The 14,165-nt window shown below is 41.7% G+C and overlaps 1 protein-coding gene across 1 annotated transcript in view; it reads left to right on the top strand.

Moving 5' to 3' along the window:
* ZBTB20 (zinc finger and BTB domain containing 20) overlaps nt 1-14,165 on the top strand; it is a 608,278-nt gene that overhangs the window by 489,958 nt on the left and 104,155 nt on the right. The window contains exon 9 of the mRNA XM_084618031.1: nt 6,321-6,462. The gene's annotated coding sequence lies outside the window, so the exon portion shown is untranslated. The remainder of the gene's footprint in view (nt 1-6,320; nt 6,463-14,165) is intronic.

The raw sequence follows: 14,165 nt of genomic DNA, 5'->3' as shown, positions 1-14,165 counted from the left end.
GGGGGATAGAAAACAAGGAAAGAAAAGCTCTTTGAGCAGGAACACACTGGCTCTTTCTTCCTGCAGGCAATCTGCTCCAGCTCCTGGCGACGTGTCCTGCACTATCAGATATCATATGACTCCTTATTTGGACTCCCTTTCGCAGAATGGGCCTGTTAGGATTCTGTTTGTTTTCTTTTTCTTTCATTTCCTTCTCCCTTATTCCCCAGTTTTTGTGTGTGACTGTGTGTATGTTTTCCGTTCATTTTCTCAGCTTTTTGTTCTGATGCTTTATTTAAAGACAAAGCTTTAATTATTTCCAAAGGCTGATTATACTCCTCTGCCAAAATTAAACTTCACTGTAGATTTTTTTTAAAAATACCTCTTTTGGTTTTATTTCGATCATTTACCCCTTTTCTCTCCCTTACTATTCCTCATACATGTGTGCACACTTTTATATATATATATACCTCTTTCTTTTCTACTTTAGTGGGATAAGTTAGGAAGCACCTGTCTTGGTGTAAGGGAGAGAAACACTGGGCCATTGGTTGCTGATTCAGATCTATGCTGCTAGTTTCACTTCAGTAAACTATTTATTTATTTATTTATTTATTTATTTATTTATTTGACATCTTTTATTTATTGCATTTGAAAGCTTCATGGATCATAAACTGTAGGCTGAGCTTTTGTGCGTCCATATGAGCAACAGTGGAAGTTCAGAAAGAGGCTGTTAGGAAACAAAACTAGCTTGCATAGGAAATACAGAATAAAGTACAGGATACAAATCAGACCTAGGGTGTGTATGTTACAATGGAAGTTGCCTGTAACAGAGCATTGAGGGGGAGGGGAAGACAGCAACTGGGAATCAGAGGTGTATGATCATATAAACAGTCCTTATGGAAACAGCATTTATTGTAGGGACCTACCTTTTAGCTAAGCGTTCCCCACTTGTGCTGGTTTTAACAATAAATCACTTGTGAGGAGATTATTGTTACAGTTTTCTGAAACTCAATGTATTTATGTCTTTACTTGAGGAGACTTCAAAAACCAGGTTCTGTCTGGTTTGTAGACTCATTAAAGAACTCGTAGCAGTCTTTATAAGAAGTGGACGTTTAGCCTTGGTTTCCAAGGGCCAAAATTTCTCCTCCCCACACTGCTCTACAACCTGCTGTGCGCTGACTGGTTGCCCTCTTCAAGTGGAAGGAACATTTGTATTTTGTATATACAGTTAGTATGCTATATTTTGGATAGATGGTACATGTGTGCATAGACTGTGATATCAGAAATGGGCCACTTTATTATTAGTTTATATTTGAGTCAGCAGATGAGCCCTGAAGTCCCATATGTCAGACATATGTCACTAATACAGACTTTGTTACAGACCTAGAGGTAGCTGCATTTCAGTGTTACCCTACATATGTAGAACCAAATGCAGAGGTCCCTACTCATTTTTTATCCAAATCTGACACTGTTGAACTCAGTGAGAGTTTGCCCGAGTAAGGGCTAAGTGAAAACAGAGTTGGGACTTAAGGATTAGGCCTAACACTTATAACTGGAAACAGAAAAATAATGTTTGTATGCATAATTTCGCACAGAATAACATAGATGTATAATATGTAGCACACCGTCTTTGCAGCAGAGATGCTATAGCAGTGATTGAGATGGCTCTTCCATTCTTAAACCTTATTTTTCATCTTCTCACTTTCAGCCTCAATGGTAATTTTCTGAGAAATATTTCATGATCTGTCTCAACAGTTTGAAGACAATGTGTTTCCCTTTTTTGCAGTCATCTAAGCATGAATGAAAAAGAGTCTTTAACCACTTAAGACATTTTAAATGTTTCTTTCTTTCTCTTTCTCTTTCTTTTAACATTTCGTATTTAGGCATGTATGTGGTGCTGAATGAATAGCTGGGGTTTGTCTTGGAAGAAATTTGGTTTTGAAATAAATGTTATGATCATTTAAAAATTTTGTACTGTTCCTGCATGGTACATTGTGTTCCTTGTTGCTTTAAGCACGTACCAATGTTCTGAATAGTCAGAGCTGCAAATATTTATTTGCAAGATCATTTTCGTAGCCACCCATGAATCTAGTTGACTTGACAATAAGTAGAAGGGTCAAATTATAGCTGGAGACATTTCTCGGTATGATGTAGAAGACTTCTAAAACCTTTTACAAGCTTTGACCATATGATGAGCTCTGCTCAAACTCTTTATCCTAGAACTACCTCTCCCTGAAACTTTTTAATTTGGTTATATGCAGAGTCAATTATTAAATTGTAACACTCATGTAAATCCAAATAATGTTTTGTAGATGTACAAGTGCATCATGAGATTGTGGAGTCACAGAAAATTAAAACTGAAGTGACAGTAGATGGATGTTTGAAAGTGCAGGGCTGCAGTGGTCTTAGGCTAAATTTATGACTAGTGTAACTCCATTAGTATAACCTGAAGCCATTGGAATTACACCAGAGTTGTGCTTGGTTCAATGTGATTGCTCCCATCTGATTTTTAAAAGTTGGGTCTGACCATTATTTGGGTGGGTAATTGCCAATGAGAAATCAGTTAGTGTAACACATGTATCTATAGTGCACCAGATTGTGCTTAGGATGACTACTGACAATAGACACTGATTCTTCTTTAGCATGATAGGTTACCCTGCTGCCTTCAAATACCAGAGATCAATTCATGGAGGTTAAGTCCATTAATGGTTTTTAGCCAGGATGGGTAAGGAATGGTGTCCTAGCCTCTGTTTGTCAGAGGGTGGAAATGGATGGCAGGAGAGAGATCACTTATCATCACCTGTTAGGTTCACTCATATAATATCAGGGTTGGAAAGGACCTCAGGAGGTCATCTAGTCCAACCCCCTGCTCAAAGCAGGGCCAGTCCCCAATTTTTGCCCCAGATCCCTAAATGGCCCCTCAAGGATTGAGCTCACAACCCTGGGTTTAGCAGGCCAGTGCTCAAACCACTGAGCTATCCCTCCCGCTGGGGCACCTGGCATTGGCCACTGTCAGTAGACAGGATACCGGACTGGATGGACCTCTGATCTGATCCAGTATGGCTGTTCTTATGTTCCAGTTAAATTTCTTGGTGAAATGAGTGCTGACAAGTAAGGATAAACTCATTTAACATTTTGCAGAACATGGAGTTCCTCTGTTCTGTATTTGCCACATTGGGGCAGGCTTTGCAATTTTGGTTTATTTTTGTCAGGTTTATTTTGCATTTATTTATTAGATGAGTTTATTATTGTTATGGGTGAGATCATATTTTCATCCTAAGCACCAATTTTCAGGGGTTTCCACTTTCACAATAAATAAATAAATCAGAGCTGAAGTGTCTAACATTTGTTCTCAGCTCAGAGGTGAATATTATTTTATCTTTAAACCATGATTTGATGACTTCCATAGCTCAGACATAGGTTAGGGGTTTGTTACAGGAGTGGTTGGGTTAGATTCTGTGGCCTGCGTTGTGCAGGAGGTCAAACTAGACGATCATAATGGTCCCTTCTGATCTTAAAGTCTATGATTCTATGAAAAAATAATTGTTTTGGGTTTTTTTAGGACCGGGCAATCAAAGACACTTCTGATTAATTACTAAAATACATTTTTTTTCTATTTCTATTTTAATTTTTAGTGTTTAATAAAAATATAAGTTATAAGCAACTAATTTCCTTAAAGTAATTACCTTTACAGTTTTTAATCTAAAAAAATCCAACAAATCCATGCAATGGTTTCTGTAACCACTGTAATTCTGCCACATTGCAGATGCCACTCTCCTCTTAACACCTCATATATCTTCCTTTTCATAAGCCTGGGAAAATACTTAGGCTTCTAGCAGGTGCCCAAAAAAAACTCAGATCCAAACACTCCTGAACATTTGGAATCATAGGGAATCCAGGTCCATATTTGGTGGTTTGAGTCCATCTGTGTTGAAAAAGATAACATTTAATTTCCAGACTTTTGTGCAGTTAAGTTTGCAATCATAGCATTGCATTTAAGATAATACATCAAAGTGTGTTCCTCATCCTGTTCCCACTGGAGTCAATGGGAGTGGAACTGGATCATTTGGATAAGATTTCTCATGGCATTTTCCAAAAACTTATTTTACGTCAGATGGCCTTTACAGTTTTGACTGTCTGGAGAACAGTGAAGAAATTAGTTACCTAGAATATTTTGTGTGCATTCTCTTGAATAGCATGGATCATTAAACGCTTTCACCTGTTAATCTCAACTACATATCCCATAAAGTTTGAAAAACTAGTATGAGAAACAATTTTTATTCCCTCCCCCATAAAAAAATTGTGTGATGATTTTTCTGGCCAGGAAATACCAAAGAAAATGGTGTGTGCATATGTAGGAAGGTGCCAGAGTCTTCTCCAGTGAGGAGATCAGCTGTTCTTGTCTTTCTTTCTTTCTTTTAATTTTGTTTGTGACTTTTTTTTTTTTTGGCTTGCTGAAGCATATCCCCATAATCTTCAGAAGCCACAGCAAATTCCCAGTGCCACAACAACATTGTACAGCTGGAGAGAGGAAAACAGAGCTGATCAGCTGCAGGCTTCCCCACTAATGAAATGAGCCAGCAGGCTGCTCCGCATTTTGCGTACTGTTGCTGCCTGTGTGCTGCAGGGCCATAAGGGTGTACAGTACATGGAATTTTTCCCTCTGTAACTAATTACTTTTTCCCTCAGGGTCCAATCTTGCAACCGCTCTATGCATGGAATTCCCACTGAAGTTAGTGGGAGATCTGTGTCCTGAAGGCATGGTTGGAATGGGCGCTCATTGATCACATGGCCTCTCCTGCTAACACAGTTGAATGTCCAGCCTATTTATCTGTTTTTTTCTGAAGGAGATATTCATAAGGAGAAAATAAAACACATAGTGAGAAACGTAAGCCTGCATTTTGCAGCCACGCAACCTTGTGTTTTGTTCCTTTCAGCCACAATCAGGCTTGGCCAGTATTTGATCTGGAGGACCTTCATGACATACAAGAGCACTGCAGAAAGTGGAGTCAGTGACTGAGTAGGGGACACTGTTGTGTCTGATCAGTATTGAACTAATGCCCCAGCGTGATGGTGGGGGGGTGATCTCTGGTGTTGGAAGTGCTGTCTTTTGGATGGAATGTAAAATAGAGATCTAGGCCATTTGTGTCCTGTCTCAAAAGCCTCAGTGGGTGTGGGAAATTGATGGGGCTGGCAGTGAAGGGGGGGGGGGCAGTCCCAGCAGCAAGGGAGGGGACATTTGCTGAGGGAGACCAGGTAACTCCTCCCACCAGCAGGAAGCTCTGGTACTAATTGGCCAGCATTCCCCAGCTCCCAGGATTCAACCTGGACAGGGACCATGTGGAGTCTCTCTCAGCTCCATTGCAGCACCCTTCCCCCTCAGCTGCCCAATGGGTGTCAGAGAGCCTCGGAGGAGAGGAGCTACTTGGTGTCCCTCAGAGGGTGTCCCCTCCCTCACTATTAGGACTGTCTACCTTCGCCGCCGGCCCCATCAGGTTCCGCCCTCATTGAGGCAGGTGGTTAGCATTTGTGTCCTGACTAAATATCAATTCTGGTCATTGCATTCTGCCTCCTTAAATTCCCCCAGAAGTTACAATTCGATACAGTATTTTTCTACACTTCCTGATGTGAACTGATGTAAAAGCGTTGCTGGGTATTGTTAAACAGCTGCCGGGGGGATATGATAGAGGGTTATAAAAATATGACTGGTGTGGAGAACGTAAATAAGGAAATATTATTTACTCCTTCTCATAACACAAAAACTAGGGGTCACCAAATGAAATAGGCAGCAGGTTTAAAACAAACAAAAGGAAGTACTTCACACAATGCAGTCAACCTGTGGAACTCTTTGCCAGATGATATTGTGAAAGCCAAGACTATACGAGGGTTCAAAAAAGAACTAGATAAGGTCATAGAGGATAGGTCCATCAATGGCTATTAGCCAGGATGCACCAGATGCAAAACCATGCTCTGAAGTGTCCCTAGCCCCTGTTTGCCAGAAGCTGGGAATGGGCTACAGGGGATGGATCACTTGATGATTACCTGTTCCATTCATTCCCTCTGAACCACCTGGCATTGGCAACTAGATGAACCATTGGTCTGACCCAGTATGACTGTTCTTACATTATCTCCCATCCGGAGATTGCTGCATTTCAAAGATGAGTAAAATAAAAAATTTGGGAATCCAATCAGGATGTAATTGAAACAATAATATTCGCATTTACACACTGCACTTCTACAGCATAATTTGAATTAAAGATGACAAAATGCTTTATAAACATTAATGATTTAAGTTCCACAACACCCAGGTGATGTTTGTAAATATTATCTCCATTTTACAGATGAGGAAACTGAGGCACAGCGAGTTTTGAGTGACTTGTCTAAATTCATACAGCAAATCGTTGGCAGAGCCGGGAAGATAACTTGGGAATCCTGGATCACAGGCCCATGCTCTAACCACTAGGAAACACTGCCCCTCCAAATGTGAGTTGTTATTTACATATAGTTTCTCTTTCACATGAACTGTCATCTATTATATTGCCACATTTGCTAATAGTTACCAAAGCTATTTGTGTTTTAAACAGTGATTTGCACACTCACAGCTCCGTGTTTATTTAACCATGCAGTGGAGTCATTATGTTGAGATCTTGGCAACAGTAGTAATGCTTCATAAGCTCAAAGCACTGTATAAATGATATAGTAAGTTACAGCAATGCCATAAATCCAAAATTTGGAACGGGTCTAAGCAGGGCTTGAAAAATCCATTCAGCTCGGGCCAGTAGAAAACATACCTGGGTGATTGTCAAATCTTCAGTTCTTACACTTCTGTGTTTTAAAAAAATCTAGCCCTTATGGTTATGAAGATAATCTTCCAAATGGAAATTCAGTTTAAATCAAAGTCCTGTCGATTTCATAAGTCTGCAGTCTTACAGCTGTGTTGCTGCTGAAAGCTTTTCCAGCCTTTTTCCAAGCTTCAGAGGGGTAAAAACTGACCGGTCTCCACAGTTTTTGTTGCTGCAGGTGGGAACTCTAGTGAAGCTGACAAGAATTGGGTCAGTTTCAATCTGAGGCTCTTTGGGAAAAGCTCTGAGTGGCAGCAGCCATGGCAGGCACTGGGACTGTGCACAAGTGAGGACCACCCAAAAGTGGAGGTTGTGGAGGGGAGTATATCAATGGAGATACCCATCACTGCCACTCTTTCAACAGCTGGCAGGCTCTGAGGTGGGAGAGGATACCCAAGAAGTAGGAGAATGCTCCTAATAGTCAAAGGAAGCTGAGTGGTTTTTGTTTATCAAACACTTACTAGCTGGAGGCTTCAAAAGATAAGACTGCCAAACAGAATCCAGAGACAGCAAGTTGGGCAGTATCTTGGCTTCTCCCTGGGGCATTGATTGAAATATATTCATAGATATTAAGGCTAGAAGGGAGTATAATGACAATCTAACCTGACCTGCAGACACAGGCCATAGAACATCACGCAGTGATTCCCGCTTCAGACCCATATCTTCTGGCTGAGCTACAGAATATCTCTTAGAAAGACATCTAATCTAGATGTATAAACTTCAAGTAGTGGAGACTCCACCACACCCCTAGATCATATGTTCCAATGATTAGTTATCCTCCCTGTTAAATATTTACTCCTTTTTTTCTAGTCTGAATGTGTCTACTTTCAGCTTCCAAGCTTCACTGAATCTTGTTATGCTTTTGTCTGCTGGATTAAAGAGCCCTCTGCTGTCAGAAATCTGTTCCCCATGTAGGTACTCATAGTCCTTAGCTTGGTCCTCTGACTGTTAGATGTCTGCTGAACTTTTGAAGCCAGATGTGCAATTGAAGGGTTGGGGGTGAGTGTATAGGTAGAATTAAGTTTTGGATGGGGAGGAGGGTGTAAGGGTATAGAAGGGGAAGGTGATTGATGGGATAGAAAAGAGAAGCAGCATACTTTGGAAGAGATTTTTTTTTCCTGGGTGAGCAAGGTGGAAAAGAGAAAATTCATAGAAAAAGGTGGAGGTCTCACTGGAGAGAAGGAAAGGAAAAGGGATATAAGGGGTTGGAGGGAGAGAAAAGCATTGGAAAGAGAGAGGGAAAACAATGTGAAAAGAGATACATCGTGAGCTATTACAGGCCAAAAAAAGAGGGGGAAAACGTGAAATGAGCCAGTAGTGGTCAAAAGGTACAACACAAAAGCATGAGAGACAGAGTAACTTTTGTTAAAAATATAGCAAGATAGTTGACAATGTTATAATTTGGTACAGTGCACAATAAATGTCAAATTGTTGTTTTAAAATGAAGGGAATGTGGCTTTACATGTATATTTCAGCCTGGCTAATAGGGACTTAGGGCCATATTTTTAAAGGTGTGTGTGTGTGTGTGTGTATATATATACACCTTAAAAAGTACAGCCCTTAGGCTCCTAAGTCACTTAGATGCTTTTGAAAATGATGTCTTTAGTGCTCAGATTAGTAGGGGACTCGTACATTTTTCAACCCGTGGCCTGAACACAAATGCCAATTTGGGGAAATTTTGGATCTCAGTTTTGTGACTTGGGCCCATCACTGCTCAGGATTACAGTCCTAGCCTTCAGGATCTAACAAAAGTGAAGCTGGGTTAGAAGGGAGAAAGCATTTCTTAATACATAGCTATCTTCATTAATAGGAAAGGGACCAAAGAAGTGAGTGCTCCAACTAAATCTGTCTATGTGTAAATGTTGTTTTGATTTTCAAGTTTGTTCTGGCGTGAATACCTTGCTGTAGTACTGAAATGGTATATTGGCTTTCCTTTAGAGAGCATATTCTGGTGGTTAGGCTAGAGGATTCAGTCACTGATCTGGCTCCATTCCCAACTCTGCTACAGATTCAGTGTGCAACCTTGTGCAAGTCATTTCACCTCTTTGTCTGAGTTAATTTAACTATAAAATAGGACTAATAGTTCTCTACCTCACAGGGGGTTCTGACGCTTACTTCAGCAAGGCTTGTACAATGCTTTGAGATCATTAGATGCAAGGTGCTGTAGAATGGCAAAATGTTATTAATCTTTGCTTCTCATGCAGTTAAGTATAGAGAAATTGGAATACTTAGCTCTTTGCCTCTCAGACTCCCAGTCATGTCTATCTTGTATTTTTATTAACTTGTAAAATAAGTTTGATAACGCCTGTCAGTAATGTTATAAGAGTACTGTGTGTGAAGGTAATAAATTCCCCACACATTGAAAGTAATGTAATACCACTCTTCTCTTCTTAAATCTTGATAAGATCATTTGGCCAAGGTAGAACTAGGGTTGGCTTCTATTCAGAAAAAAATAGCATTTTTTAGAAGGACTTAGATTTCCTCTTGAAATCACAGGCCTGAGTCCTAACCAGACCAGAAAAATAAAGAGGGTGAGACCAAGTAATAATTTCTAAGCAGCTACTATAGCAGTGGGGGGCAACCTGCAGCCAGGGACCACACATGGCCCGTCAGGGTAATCCACTGGCGGGCTGCCTGACAGTGTGTTTACATTTACATGGCTGCCACAGCTCCCCATGGCTGCAGTTCGCTGTTCCCGGCCAATGGAAGCTGCAGGAAGCAGTGCGGACCACAGGGATGTGCTGGCCACCGCTTCCAGCAGCTCCCATTCGCTGGGAACAGCAAACCACGGCCACTGGGCACTGCGGGTGGCCGTGCAAATGTAAACAAACTGTCTGGTAGCCCGCCAATGGATTACCCTGACGGGCCGCAGGTTGCCCACCACTGTACTATAAGCTAAACACTGACACTGCTAATCTGAACCAATCTGTCTGATTTTTTAAGAAGATACGTGCTTTTGTAATACACTTAAAGCTGTAAAAAGCAACCCTTCAACCCGTCTTTGTATGGCTGACATGTCTCTGATTTGAATGAAGTCCATGGAAGTAAACTCCACGACACTTATTCCTTGCTAAAAACTCATATCTGGGTTTTCTTGTTGATTGATGAATCACTGAGTGTTGTACTCCAACACCTTTCAAACAATGCTATCCCAGGGAAATTGTGTGAGCAAAAAAAGACTCAGAGCAAAAAGTATAACTGATAAAAACATGAAAATCATTTCTAAAACCATTACTGCCTGTCACTGGCATTGTGAGGATTTACATTCTGCTTAAAACAATTTAAAAAAAGGAATGATCAATATACTTGGGTCCTAAACTAACAAGGAGAGAACAATTTAATCCATTCCCAGTGCTGAAACCCAACTTTTACCTGCACGAAGTACAGCTCCAGTGTTTCCATATACTGTCCAATGAGATAGCTAACTGGAAGAGCTGGTGAGGGGAGGGTGAATGGTCACTATTTGCCTCAAATTTTTTTGAAACAAATGAAAATGATCTAAATATTACGAGAAATGTTTCCTTTTCTTGGCAAGAAAAAGAACACTGAAATATTTTTGGTTTAACTAAAAAACAAATATTTGTGTCAGGTTTTGGTTTTATGTTGTTTCTGTTAATTTTTTATGTGAAAATTAGTTGCTTTTTAATTTTGATTAAATGAAAATTTCCATTAAAAATTATTGTTTGGAAAAAGTTATTTTTATAAATAAATTCAAGTATTAATTTTTACCAGTCGCTATGAATGGTCACTTACCATAAATAACTATCAAATAGTGCACCTGACAGAGTAAGCTTGATGTCAAGAAGAGTTGGTAGGAGTAGTTACTTTAACCTTGTTAATGTGAGGTTGGTTTGGGTTAACAGTGTGGATTAGGAAAATGACACTGATTGTGAGGGTCATTCATTGTGAAGAGTGTAAGGAATATGATAGCATCACTTCCTGTGCTGCTGAATATCACGGGGAAGGGGAGTATCTCCTGCTGAGGTGCAATCCAGACCAGTGACAGGTTGTGTTACCATCTGCCCTGCAACCCTGGGTGCCTCTCATTGCTTTGCTGCTGTAGTGCCCACCTGGGTTGCTCACAAACAGCCAAGCAGCACTCTGAGCATCTGTGAATAGCTGCAGCCCTGGTCCAGCAACTCTGACCCCAGCAGCTCATCAGGAACATACCAGCCACACTCTGGCTTCCAGTAGCCTTGGTAACCACTTGCAGAGTAGCCCCAACACACTCCCAGTCCTGGATTTTCACCCCAAATGTGTGTTCTGCACTGTCCAGACCTCTCCTGGACAGTTCAGATATTATAGGTCCATTGCCTCTGTAAGGGATCAATGTACAACAGTTTGCTACTATAATTGGAGTTACTAAACATAGAATGAGAGACCCCTCAGGAGGTCATCTAGTCCAACACCCTGCTCAATGCAGGACCAACCCCAACTAAATCAAACAATTTAGTTTAAACACAACATTGGATTAGTTTTGATTAGAGAATAAAACAAGTTTATTTAACTACAAAGAGAGAGATTTTAAGTGAGTACAAGTATAAGTCATTATGGTGACAAGAGAAATAAAGATAAAACACTTACTAGTAACTAAGGGTATGTCCACACTAAAAACTTAAGTCGACCTATATTAGGTTGACTTACAGTCACCGCAGTAATTACTGCTGTGGTGCATGTCTACACTACCCTCCTTGGGTCGGTGGTGCGCATCCTCACTTGGAGTGCTTTCACCAACCTAAGAGGGGCAGTGTGGGGAGATGAGAGCCTGATCTCTCAGCTCCACTGGCAGCTCCCTGGAGCCCAGCTGCCTCACAGGCTCCTGGCGGGCTGTCCCCCTCAGCTCCCCATTCCCCACTGGGTCTGGGGGAAGCTGCCCGGGGCTTCTTGCCTCCCTGTTCCCTTCCGGGAATGGGGGGAAGCTGCCCAGAACATCTCGCTTCCCTGTTCCCTGCTGGGAGTGGGGTCCAGCCACCAGGGCTTCTCACCCCTGCGGAGGGGGGTCCAGCCACCCAGGCTTCTTGCCCCAGCTCCAAGTTGCCCAGGCTTCTCACCCTAGATCCTAGCCAGAAGCAGAGTCCAGCTGTCCAGGCTTCTTGCCCTGGCTCCCAGCCAGGAGCGGGGTCCAGCCACCCAGGCTTCTTTCATGGCTCCCAGTTGGGAGTGAGCTCCAGCCGCCCAGCTCTCCAGGGGAGCAGGGGGAAGCTGGGCTCTAGCTGCTTGGCTTTCTTGTGAATTTTACGGCTCCAGCACTAATAGTTGATGTAAGTAACACAGTGTCTACACCGACACTGTGTCACCCTAACTACACTTACTTAAGCCCAGCACCTCTCATGAAGGTGGTGTGAAAGCGTAGTAGGGCACTTAAATCAGCGGGAGCAAGACTGTAGCATGTACACTGACATAATTAGGTAGACGTAAGCTGCCTTACATCAACCTAACTGTGTAGTGTAGACCAAGCGTAAAAGTTAACAAACTACATGTGGTTCAAGGTAAAATCTTTACCATGTGATCCCAGCAACAGGCTGACCAAATTCTCAGGCTAATGACCACATTAATGCTTTACACTTATATAGTCTCTTTTGTATAAGGATCTCAAACAATTTTACAACAGTTGGGATCATTGCTCCCACTGGAATTCCCAGATACAGAAACTGAGGCACAAAGAAGTTGCCACGGATCACACACTGAGTCAGTGACAGAGTCAAGTGCCAAACCCAGGCACCCTGACTCCCAGTTCCTTGATGTAATCATAAAGTGCATGATGCCTCCCTGTTACCGAATGCACCCTGTATTCATACCCTACATGCTATTGTAATAATCTTTGTGCAAAATATGACTTGTGAGGTATCCTTTGAAAACTAACTCATTGATCAATAATATGGTGAAGTGTGTGTAGCAACATTGTATGTAAAGTTATGAACATAAGCTGAAGTTGTGGCTGAAATGTGTTTACTGGACAAGTCTAGGGAGGGAGTAAACCTGTTTCTCAAAAACAAAAGGCAAGCTGATGCCTCTAGCCAGGTGACATCAAAGTTCATTGGTCATAATTCTAGCAACAAAAACAGTGCAGCTTGGTTGATAGTTTGGTACTGAATTAATGGTAATTTTTGTATTGAAGGTGTAGTTTAGGTCCAAACTCCACTATGAGTATCTGCAGAGTTGATCATAGCTGAATTTACACCAAAGAAGCACCTGTTGAAAGAGAGATGCAAATCTGCCACAGAAAGGGCAGAAAGGGGTGTTTTGTTTTTGAGTTTTCCAGAGATTAACCCCTCCAAGAATCCCTATGTGATCTGGCCCGGTCTACAGCTATCAGGAAGCGTTACTCCTTTAGCAGTGGCAGATGCTTCATGATTGCTTACTGAAGCAGCTCCATAAACCACCTGCAAATGCTCCACAGACCACAGTTGGAAAGCCACTGAGGTTAAGAAAATTGGAAGAGATCATCAGTAGGCTCAGGAAGACCATGTAGAACTGAGTAATTGGCTATGTACATTATTGGGGATTGTCACCTTCAATGGAAGTAGTAGGTGTTGACCACTGAAGCAGAGGAATGATACCAGACAGTGCGAACCATTGGTCTGATGAAACAAGCTGATAGGGGTGATGTGATGTCTGTGGCCAAGCTGAAGGTAAATGAAATAACCACAGAGTGAATTGCTGAGTATATGGATTGTAGGATGCACTATAGACACGAGGCAGATGGAATGATTATGGGGATCTTTGTGAGACTGTGGATTAGTTCTTCTATTTCACCACCCTGGCATGAGGCTAAACTTGCTGCTGGAGGTAATGGTGAATCGTTAATGAAGATCAGACTGCCTGAATAACGGGCCTGGCACTGAGAGCAGAAAGTTTTGCAGATTTCTGTGTGTGTGTGCACTTGCTGCTTCTGGTGTTCCTGGTGGGTGGCTGAATCATCCTGATGGCATTCAACAGGAGCCAGCTGCTGAGAATATTAAAATGCAAGCATTTATTCCTCTAGAGAGACAGTAGCATCTGCAAAGTTTTCCTGTCTTGATAGTACAGATAATCCCAGGGTGCATTCTCTAGTAGTTTTAACTCTCTATTCATTCATATGTTTTCTTTAAACCTTTGTCTCTGCAATGAAGGTGAACTTAGACCTAGATCAGAGCTCCCAATTGTTGTATGCAGGCAGTTTGCAAGCCCTCATCCAGGCTTACTTATCAGGTGAGTTATGTGGGGAGAGGGAAGTAGGACTTTACCCCATCCTGCATGTCTTTTTTCACCCACTACTTATGGTCTTAGAAGGCAATGCGCAATCAGTCATGGCTGGAGTCTTCCATAAGGCCATGTTCCTACACTATTGAAGTCAATGGGAGA

Source organism: Lepidochelys olivacea (genome assembly GCF_965140295.1).
Source record: "Lepidochelys olivacea isolate rLepOli2 genome assembly, chromosome: 1".
In the NCBI taxonomy this organism is placed as follows: domain Eukaryota; kingdom Metazoa; phylum Chordata; order Testudines; family Cheloniidae; genus Lepidochelys; species Lepidochelys olivacea.
This window is presented reverse-complemented; position numbering and strand designations above follow the sequence as displayed.